Source organism: Haemaphysalis longicornis, unplaced genomic scaffold (assembly GCF_048455015.1).
Source record: "Haemaphysalis longicornis isolate Haplotype H1 unplaced genomic scaffold, Haemaphysalis longicornis Haplotype H1 scaffold_2, whole genome shotgun sequence".
NCBI classification, from domain to species: Eukaryota; Metazoa; Arthropoda; class Arachnida; order Ixodida; family Ixodidae; genus Haemaphysalis; species Haemaphysalis longicornis.
The window spans coordinates 135,461,146-135,470,131 of record NW_027526295.1 but is presented as its reverse complement, the minus strand read 5'-3'; the positions used below and the strand labels follow the sequence as shown (position 1 = coordinate 135,470,131).

Genomic DNA, 8,986 nt, shown 5'->3' with positions numbered 1-8,986 from the left:
GTAACGTTTCGACCGGAGACGAAGACCGGTGTCCGGTCGAAACGTTAGAATAAATTTTGTTAAATTTTGCAATTTGACTTTTCTATCGTACAGCTAACCTCATAGCCAGGAACCTGTACTACGTGTACTGCCCCGTCGTTTCCTGGCTGCGGACGGGCTTCACCCCAGCTTCCTAGGAGTCGCTGTGATGGCGCAAACTTTGAGGGGTCTTCTGATACGGGATGCAACAACGACGGCACCCGGGTGGTCATCAAAAGCGGCCACTGCCAGCAGTCCCTCGCATGACCAACCGGCAACCCAGACCAACAGAGTTCCGGTTCGCGACGCCGCATCAAGTGAGCCACGCATCACCGATCATCATGCCAACCAGGAGAACATCAATGCAGCAAGCCCGGCCGCCACAGCGGAGAACCCCGAAGACCGCCGCCACCCCCCCATTGTGAACACGGTTCAAGTGCCCTTTCCGGGACCCTATTGAAAATGTGGAGTTGATGGAATCCATCAAAAATCAACATGGTGGATTATGGTAATGGAATTAATGATGGCATGATGGCAGATAACTGCATGATGGCAGGGTGATGGATGATGGCAGATGACTGCATGCTGGCAGGGTGATGGATGACGGCATGCGTCGGTAGTTGATGGCAATGGTAGCGTCGATGCTGGCAGCTCGGGTGACAGTATGACGGCAGATATGCGAAATTGCAAAAAATGATGAAGACATGAAAAGGAAAGATGCTACGCAATGCTAATTAAAAACTGGTTTCATTTCTTGCGAATAAATTTATAACATAAGATTTGCAGCAAATAAGTACGCTTGTATATGCGTTTTGCTCTGTCCATTCATGTCGTGATCATTTTTCTGCTATCCTGCTACAATGATCTGAAAACTTAACCATTTTATGAGAGCTTAGATGTGTGTGCTGGGGTGCTTAAAAATATTACACAAAACAAACTTGGTTTTAACGTTGAATATATTATCATTAAATATCAAATACGGTGACTATCTTGGAACAGGTGGGCAGCTGAAAAGAAAAAAAAACTGAGTTACACACTAAAGCTTATACCATCCAGATCAACTTAAAACAAATGTATATTCACATTTCACATACCTCCTTAAACATTCTGAGATGGTCACTCCGATGTGGTCCCTTGCTTCTACCCTTCCTCTTTGCCATAAAAATAGAAAGCCTGCAGAAAAAGAACATTTTCAACAAATTAAGTGGAAACCATCCTGCTAGGACTCCCTTCAGGTCATGGAAGGGTGCTCTTGACCGGCTCTGCTCTAAAAGGCATCGCATGGTGGCAATGCCTTTCCTGGGAAAGGATTTTAGTAAGATGCAAGCGTGCATGCATGCAACCGAGAATTTCAAGAGAACATGCGTTAGCAGCAGGTGGGAAAGAAGCAAAACACCCTCGTCTAGAAGAATTCTATGCTCAAAGCGCAGCCAGCGAATACCAGGCGCAAAAAAATGTAGCTTCAGGCGAGTGTGTTGAAGGTTAGGAACACGTTAAATTGAAAAGTGAAGAAGGCCAGATGACATTAACCTGGTTGGATGCATTGAAGCGACGAAAAGAAACGCACACAGTCTTGAGATGAAAGTGCAGACTAAACGAACGCTTGCAAAAACTTCAGCAAATTTCTGATGAATTTAGAGAAAGTTCAATACTATGAGGACAACCGAGCTGTGCAAGCACTAAAGACCCTTTCGGAAGCCGCACAAGAAGGAGAACGGGTGTGCCAAATTTGCCATGGAACAGATTATCAATAGTGATAAGGCGCGCTAACTAGACAGGAACCCACGTTGCGGCAAAGTGTTGTGGAAGGCGACTTCTTGTAAAGGATACGAGCATGTGAGGGGCAAAAAACTGCTGAAGCTGCCGTGTCAAAGCACACTAAAAATCTTGTCGGACCTTCTGCAAGGGACTCGAGTAATAAACCTAATAAAGGAACGGCTTCAAGTGGAGGGACAAAGCTTGCGGTCACTAAAAGAACCATACTGCAGCCTGATTACTGACGAAATGTCAATACAGGAAAAAGTAATTTATGGCTGCCAAGTCGACATATTTTCGGCCTTGATATAAGCTGTGAACCTTGAACCGGTGGTGCCACTGAATTAGCCTGCAGGCTCCTTTGGTTTGTCCTGCGGGGGCTTTCCACGGCTGACGTTATCCCCTTAGGGTATTTTTTTACCGGGAACAGGAAGCATGACCGGCTCCGTAACCTGAATTTTAGTGTGCTCAACTGTGTAAGAGGTAGGGTTCTTCATTATCCGTATTGTCACAGACAGACACCAGACAAACAGCGCCATGTTCCTAGGCATGTCGGTTGACAACACACTACAACATCAGCATGTTTTGCTACATCCAGCGCAGCAAAATGACCCATCGTTCCTTTTATTTGACCAAACCACCTCATTAAGAACCTTAGAACAAATTTTCTAGAGAGACAGAGGGGGATGTTTGATGGAATGCAGAAAGTTAGGGACTGTTTTGTTCTCAAGGCCCTCTTTAAGATCCAATAAAAGTTGTCACTTGTGAACCCAGTTTGGCTCCTAAGCTGATCACACATTGAGCCGAACCTGGAAAAAATTAAGCTGTCCCACGCCACCTTGATATTTTCGCCTGTCGTCATCAGCAGCCCCAAGTTCCTTCAGAAAAAGCCCAAAGGTCACGAATACGCTACAGAATCGAAAATTCCAGTAAAACAAGCTGAATAGTGCAATCCCATGTTAAGGACCATGCATCTACTCCACGTAAATATGTGATTGCAGCCTGTTCAGCAAGGTGTCTCAAGTGAAGCATGAAGCGCAATAACACAACAGCCGAACCAACAACTGTAGCGCGGATGGCTGATTGTGTGGCCACTTTCCCAACTGACGCCGCCGCATCACCAATAGCGTGCACCACAGGCGACGCGGCGGAGGAAAAGAGAGCTATCGTTCTCACAGGCGGAGAGGAGCATTCGGTGGGCTGCACGAAAAGGGGGATATCAAGCAGCTGTGTCACTTCTAAATGTTGCATCATGTGCATCCTAGTTCTCTTTTTTACTAAGAACTCCCACCTTCGTGCTTGTGTTTCAGCAGTCCAATGTACAATGGCAGCAAAGGTTCATGTTAAACAATACATAAAGACGTTAAATACAATACATCCAAATTCACTGCTTCCAAACTCGGAGAGCAATGAATTGCTGAAATGAAGATGCCGACCAGCATATATATACAGTGCTATTGGAAGACCAAAGCACTGCACTCTCGGTCAAATTAGGCAAGTTCTGGTAACTGAATTTCACAGTGCACATCATAGCATTGCACTACAATTGTATAGAACTAGGTGCTCACCTATTGTAACCAACCTGAAAAACAGCCAGTGACATCTGATGAGAGGTCCATCCAGATAGGTCCATCCACCAAGTAGGGCATGCCAGCTGATCTCCACTGCAAGGTGTAACAGTCAGTAGCCTGCAAAATAGAAGTGAGTGGCAAACAACAAGCAAGTTGCATTAGCCTTAATCCTTCAAAGTTCTAAATGCGATATTAAGCTGTCGAGCAAGGTGTTCTTCACACTCCAAGCGAAAATATGAGAACGTTAAAATACCACATTACCTGGATGTAAGGATGGCTGAAGTGACTATCACAGCATAGTGACAATGTCAACGATCAAGCTTCTAACTCAATTCTCTCTTTGGAAGTAGATGCCGTTCATTATGACCAGTTCATGTATGCGTAAAAAGGTGCCGAGATGAGCTCTCTCATTGCTATACGGCAAATTGCTTCCACGATTCTGTGACAAAGCGCAGACCTAAATGATGATAACGTTGCCTTAACAATTAGGGAGTGCCTAGCGTTCCGTCCAGCCGGAATGCTAAAAACTGCTAAAGTTCCGTCCAGACTGAATGCCAAATCAAAACCAGCCAATTAGCCGCCATTTCTCATTCTGGGATTTGGTGTAGTGGTTCCGCGGCTGACTACGAACGTTGTAGGCCCTGGTTCGATTCTCGCACCATTTTTTTTTTGTGTGTGTGTGTGGCCGTGGTTAGCGTTTTGTAATAGCAAAACTTCCCGCCCGCTTTACAATTCACGCGATGAGAGCAGTAGGTCTTGGTTTTTTACTCAAGCGGCCGAGCCGCTCCCGCTCACTGGAGCCAAGGCCGACGTAGCCATCGCCAGTTACACCCAATCTCCTCTAATTATTACCAGTGATTAATAATTAACAGTGACTCTGGCTAGTCAGTGAGCAGAAGCGGTTTGGCCGGTTAGGTAAAAATCAAGACCGACTGCTCTCGCTGAAATATTGTGAAGCGGGCGTCGGGTGGCGACTTGGAGATCTGTCCAGATTGAGCTAGAGTTAGTCCGATCATCTGTAATTATTAATAATGATTAATAATTATCAGTGATTCTGGCTAGTCAGTGAGCGGTAGCTGTTTTGCTGGATGGGTAAAAATCAAGAAAGACTGCTCTCAACGCGAGTTGTGTCTCCTCCGGACGGAACTTTAGTGACAGTTGCCGTTCCGTCTAGACGGAACGCTATACACAGCCTAACAATTCTGCCAAAGGAGGCTGGAAAGGCTGTGATGAACTGCTGAACAACAATACAAGTGAAGCAATTTTTTTTGTTTCTAAAGTCTCTTCTAGGTGATTGCAGCTTAAACCAGGTTCAATTCTTCTTCCCACGCAGTGCTTGAAGCCCACATGATGCGTCGGTGCATGCTTTCAGCTGGTACCGTCAATATCATGGCAACAATTTTTTTCCTTCAAAACATGAATCTAAGTAGTCCTTAATAATGGCCGCGATGTCTTAGGGAAGCATAGGGAACCAGATTTAAGGTTGTGCTCACATTGACATCAAACCCATTGAAACGATTTTCAAAAATGATACACATTGGTATAGGCCGCAAAATTTGAAACATGACAATAATGCATTACTGCCAATAATGACAATAGCCAGTGCTTAAAAAATTATTGCGATGAGAAAGAGGTTATCCTCTTCTGAAAAATTAAGAAAAAACTTTCAGTGTGATCTAACCATCTAGAAAAGACTGTTCTCTCATCTATTCTCTAGCGGCATATTTTCTAGAACAATATTTATTTACATCAAGTCGTGTTTTTAACAGAGTGTATTATTTGCTGTGCAATTATGTACACAAGCTACTAGAAAGAGACCTTCGGCCTTAACCAGTCCAGAGGAGACCCACTTTTTTTTTTTTTGAAGCATTTGCTCTTGTGCGGGGTGCACATATCCACAGAATGAGAGCCCAATACAAAATTTAACTGAGCAACACGCGTGGCCGCGAATTATTCGGAGACGGTAGTGAATGTTGCAGTGCTTAAACGCTCCCCACGTGCGGCCAGCATTGCTTATACCTCTGCACCAGACGCACGATACGCATGTAGTTTCGACGTGGTAGCAAATTCGGGTTGAATGAACGTTTTTGGTGCTACTGATGCACATGCACAAACATATATGCGATTATCGAACGATTGGAACACTCAAACATTCACTGCACATGCGGGGCTTGCGAGTGTGACGCCAATTTCAGCCATCCTACCCTCAATCTGAACGCAGAGAGCCTTGTTTGTACCAGTGCACTTTTCTGAGTGACCGCTTTGAAAAATGACAATCCCTGCAGTGTAGTGTAGACTGCTATGTGCCTCGGCTAAAAGTTACCTAAAGCGTACCACTCCAGTCCAGGTACGAAAAATGATGCGAAGAACAATTTGCAATTCCTTAAAAAGAACTACCCACCAAAAAAAAAAAACTTGCGAACTCAACCTGGAGCGGTCGACCGCGCGTATTGGCGATCGGTTGTTGCGAGCACCAAACCGTTTAGCCAACGTAGCAGTATGGTCCTACTTCGCTCAACAAAAAGCCTACAAACGGCACAAACAATAGGGCTCTTCGATTTACAGACTCGAATTCACCGCGGATATTCCGCCGGAGTCCGATGATTCCCCGAAGCCATAAGGATACAAAGAAAATCGAATGCCTGACTGCTTTCAGGGAATCGGCGGTGAGTCCGGGACTGTAAATCGAACAGCCCTACTGTTTCTAGTCCCGCACGCAATATCCGCGGTCGAAAGGCAGATCTACGTAACCCTCAAAATCAGTCGCTGTCAAAAAACATTAGGGCTAACCGACGACGCAAACGTCTAACACGGAACGGAAGAGCCCTGCCCTGTTAAATACACAAGTAAAGTGCAAAAAGTTGACTAGTCACTTACCTTAAATCACAGGCGACATATCTTCGTCGAAACAATAATCCGCTGTCTTCAAAACAACCACAACAAAGCCACTCGACAAGCGCGTACAACTCCACCGTCTCGGCGGCCAGGAAGAAAGGAATGCGGCGGCGTGATGGCGTGGCGATGTTGCTGGATGGAGCAGTGGAGTACCGAGGCCGGGGTTTCTGTTTCGGCTGTGCCTTGGTGTTTTCGTAACGCAGTTCATACACGGCGCGAAGTGAACAAAATGCGTCGAAACAAATTCTGGCTTGAACATAGACACATAAAGCAATGTAAATAGAAAGATAAGGTTACCATACCCAGCAAAAAGTTGAGTTTGTTGGGCTATCCTGTATATGAGCGATTGAGTTGTGGAATAAACCTCCGACATCACTTTGGGGGAAATCACTTTTGGTTAAAAACTACCAAGAACAGGCACATTTTTCGTTACAAAAAAATCATATCGTGCTGTCAGAAAAAAAAAAAAGAAACAGACCACCGGAGGATCGAACCACCAACTTTGCAACAAAAAACGAGCGCGTTACCACTGCACCACCGCTACAATCGGAATTCAAGCCCGAACAAGTGCCATTTAGTTGGTTTGTCAATGTAAATCGCCCATGAATGCATAAATATTGTGAGTTATGTTTACTGCTTCTCGTATATAACCCATTCCGGCAGTCATACCGCTTCTTGGGCACGCACCAGTCTCCGAAACGAGGCTGACCTTGAGAAGTGTAGCCAGCTATCTCAACCTAAAAGAGATATCGCACATCCCCGTTCTCCCCGACGAAAGCCAACGTAGCTATGAGTGAAATGGCATAGAGGGAAATGGCATGCGCGCCCGGAATTAAAATTATGTTGTGTAATAATACCGTGCTTAGATCTGTCTCAAGGCAGCTGATTACAACTAAGGAGGATCGGCGAAGCGCTAGACCCGTAGTCTGCCGCGTACAATTTAAGCCATGCCACGGACGGTTCTGTCCGCGGGCTCAGCGCAGCGAAAATGAACACGTACGGTTTGACGGTTTGACCCTGTCGCAGCGAAAAAAAGCTGCCCATGTTTTCAACGTAAGGGTCCGCACTGCCATCCTTACACCAAAAACGGCGAATAAAGGGCATACAGTTTCATACCAGCCCTCCAAGTTCTGGCTTAAAAACAAGAAGCGCTAATCTAAGTAGCTTTTCTCTAATATGCCAAGTTTTCAGCAGCACCTTATCAAAAATGCAGTTATTGTTTTTTCTTCTGGAAATTCCCAATGCCACCGCTATGTTTCTGTTATTATATCAGTCCTTCGCTATCGAATGAATTTTGGCTTGCTGCCAGCATTCGTTCGGAAAATGCCTTTCCATCATCAGTACAGCAGTCAAGCTTGCGTCACGCGAACATCTGCCGTCATCGCGCAGCGTGCGTGCCAAGTTTTCGGCAACACCTTTTCAAAAAGGCAGCTTTTGTGATTTTCTCGCAACGGTCAATGCCAAAGCTATGTTTCTGTTATTACAAGCGCTTCGCTCTCGTATAAGTTTTGGCTTTCTGCCGTCATTCATTCAGAAAATGCCTTTCCATCGTCAATTCAGCAGTCAAGCTTGCCGTCACGCAAACATCTGCCGTCATTGCGCCGCAAGCCTGCCAGCATGGAGGAAGGTGCTGGAAGGTGCTGAAAGGTGCTGGCAGGCATGCCATCATGCCTGCCAGCACCTTCCAGCGTCTCCTTCCAGCAGCTTCCATTACAGTTTCTTACGTACATCAAGCTTTCCAAGGCGACCATCAAACGCAATCAACCTTTCCAGCAATGAATCTTGATGGTTGGTTGATGGAATTTTCAACAGGGGAGTTCTGGCTGAAAACATCGACGTGGAGTTTCCGACAATCGCCCAGAGCATGACGCCCGGAACACCTGTGCAACAACGCCGCTCCATATTGACGACCGATAACCTACGCCAGCCGCCCACACCTGCTCCCCGCATTAGGACCGACTGATATGTAAATGGTGAGTCCGGTTCTGGGCCTACATTCCACAGCGCCATATTCCTAAAAATAAGAAAACTTTCTGACAAACGAATTAGACATGATCTTCATAAATCAACGCTTCAAGTGTACCTAAAAGCTGGAGTAACCCCTAAAGGTATCACGCTCTCTCACGCGCCTTCCATAACGAACCTTGATCATCACGACCGACTAGCATGACAGAACGTTCTCTTAAGTGCTTCTCTCGAACTTGTAAAAATTGCCATCAATCATAGCGAAAAACAGGTGAAACAGCTAACTGCCCAAACGATAGCTCTTATCCGCTCCAACGGGCCCCTGTCACCAGACGAAAAAAACTCCTTAGCGGAGTTCGAAAAAGCTAAACATCGTGACCTCATAGACACACAAATTCGCAAACTAAGACGAGATAGAGTTCCCAACCCTACTTTGCCTGAAATTTCGCCTTTCAACTATAGCCCCGACCCTCAACCACTTTCTTGCATAGTGAATAACCAACCTACTACAGAACCACGCGGCACCGCTATCGTAAACTTATCTAGTACTGCCCTGTCACCTGATGAAACAAAACTACTCTCGAAGCGGCTGAACTTCTGCCCCACAACCGGCTGCTTTAATGAATTCCAGTTACTTCAAGACCTAGATAACTTTGCAAGAAATTTAAGACTAAGAGAATACTTTTTAGATAAGCCTCCTAACGTTCAAGATGCGCAGACACGCCCAAATAGGGATTGGACGCCAAGCACTCAACGTGACGAGTGCCTGAATCTGTACATCG

The 8,986-nt window shown here is 45.7% G+C and overlaps 1 long non-coding RNA gene across 1 annotated transcript; it reads right to left on the bottom strand.

Annotated features, from left to right (window-relative positions):
* Positions 1–1,112: 1,112 nt before the first annotated feature.
* LOC144169250 (uncharacterized) lies at positions 1,113–6,365 on the bottom strand. The gene is made up of 3 exons (XR_013322401.1): positions 6,222–6,365; positions 3,342–3,461; positions 1,113–1,191 (listed from the first exon to the last, which is right to left on the bottom strand). It is a non-coding gene; the product is annotated as an uncharacterized LOC144169250 (long non-coding RNA).
* Positions 6,366–8,986: the final 2,621 nt, after the last annotated feature.